Source organism: Gekko japonicus, unplaced genomic scaffold, assembly GCF_001447785.1.
Source record: "Gekko japonicus isolate JY-2015 unplaced genomic scaffold, Gekko_japonicus_V1.1 scaffold67, whole genome shotgun sequence".
NCBI classification, from domain to species: Eukaryota; Metazoa; Chordata; class Lepidosauria; order Squamata; family Gekkonidae; genus Gekko; species Gekko japonicus.
Window position 1 is genome coordinate 376,271 of NW_015161948.1, and position 2,236 is coordinate 378,506.

Genomic DNA, 2,236 nt, shown 5'->3' on the forward strand with positions numbered 1-2,236 from the left:
CCCCCGTACCTCACCCGGGGGAACTGCGATCCCCCGCGATCCCCCCCCGAAATGACCTCTGCTATCATACAGCCCACCTTCTAAAGCGGCCTTTCCCTCTCCAGGTGCAGTGATCTCTGTTGCCTGGAGAGCAGTTGTCCTCCCAGCTAGACAGGCTTGCCAAATCCAGCTTGGGAAATACCTGGCTATTTAGCAATGGTACCTGGGGAGGACAGAGACGGGAGAGGGGAAGGGGCTCAGTGGGGAAGTGAGGCCATAGAGTCCTCCCTCCAAAGTTGCCGTTTCTTCCAGGGAAACTGATCTCTGTAGTCCAGAGAGACGTTGTAATGCCAAGAGGGCTCCAGTCCCCACCAGGAAGTTGGAAACCCAAGTCAGAACTTGTGTGTTTGTACATGGGTAAGTGGGGAGTCCATTTTGCAAGAAAAATGACAATCTGTCTAGATCAAGGGCGTTGAACTCATTTGTTATACTATTTAGGGTTGCCAAATCAATTTGTTCTCACAGCGGGGGGCTCCCAGACGGCGTCCCCAGCTCCCGGACGGAGTCCCCTCAAATGGCTGTGGCCACGACCCCCGGGTGACGTGCACGCCGGGGTGGGGTTTCCCCCAGGGCCCGATTCCGCGGAAATCGGGCCTCCAAAGCGGGGGGAAATCCGCCCCCCAGATTTAACAGTGTCTGTTAACTGACACCTCTTGCTCTGAATTATTGCCTCAAAATGTCTGTGCAATCCTGAGTATGTTGTTCAGGTGCATATCTGTAAGCTGCAAACCTACAATGACACAGCAGCGGCAGAACTAGAAGAAAAAGCAGAAGACAGCCAGTTCCACTGCAGGCCTGACAGAAGCCCTCCGGGAGCCTGATCTGCCCCCTGGGCTGCATGTTCGACACCCATGGTCTAGATGTCACACAAGCTTTAAGTACCATTGAAGTAGCCCTTGCAGTGCCAACCAGAGTCTGCTGTGGCAGTGACAGGACTCGATTTAGGCCTCTAATTTTGGTGGAGGCATCAAATACTTTATTTGCTCAAAGCCAAAGGGCCCATGTGGTAGGACTCAAGCCCACAAAGGTCTTGGATAAGTTACCTGACAAGTGGGGACTGGGGTCCTACCTAAACCAAAACATGATACAAGATGTAGTGACAGGAAAAGAAGAAGAAGAGGAGGAGGAGGAGGAGGAGGAGATTGGATTTATATCCCGCCCTTCACTACCCAAAGGTGTCTCAGAGCGGCTTACAAACTCCTTTCCCTTCCCCTCCCCACAACAGACACCCTGTGAGATAGGCGGGGCTGACAGAACTCTGACAGAAACTGCTCTTTTTCAAGAACAGCTCTTATCAGAACTACGTCTTGCCCAAGGTCATCCAGCCAGGTGCAAGTGGAGGAGTGGGGAATCAAACCCGGTTCCGCGCACTTAACCACTACACCAAACTGGCTAAACTAATGTAGAATAGTGGATAGAGTGGGAGATCTGAGTTCAAATTAGGAATGCCAGCCTCCAGGAATTACACCTCGTTTCCAGACTACAGTTCCCCTGGAGAAAACTGAAGCTTTGGAGGGTAGACGCTGTGGCTTTGTACTCTACTGAGGCCCCTGTACTCTCCAGGTTCCATCCCCAAATCTCCAGGAGTTTCTCAACTTGGTTCTGGCTTCCCTGCCTCCCCCATCCCCCACTGGTGGCCAGGGTGGACTTGGCAACCCCTAATCCAAATTCCCATATGGTCATGAAGCTCAGAGGATCACTTTGGCCTAGCCACTGTTCCTCAGCCTAATCTACCTCACAGGTAGGCTTGCCAGCTCCCCACCCCGGTGGGTGGGAAATCTTCTGCCCCTAGTGGTCATTTGCTGCCACTGCTCAAAGTAGCAGCAGGAGACCATTTTTTAAAAATCACCGTTGAGTCAAGGATGTGATGTCACTTCTGGGGAAACTGGACATGATGTCAATCCTTTCTAGAAATCACAGCGACCTGGCAACCCTGGGGAATGGCAGAATAAACTGTACTAGTTTTCAAAGAACCTTCAGGCTAGTAAATCTACTTCAGGGGTATCAACTCTATCTGTCTCAGGTTAAAAGGGGGAACAGGAAATCCAGGTCCTTCATATTTCCCAAAGTATTATAAGACAAACACTCCCCACATGGGCTGAATCGGTGGGAGCCCTTCCCATTTTTAGGCTTGCGGCTGCTTCTTTTGAAAGGCTTCCATGTTTGATGATCAGATGGAATGAATATCACTCCATGG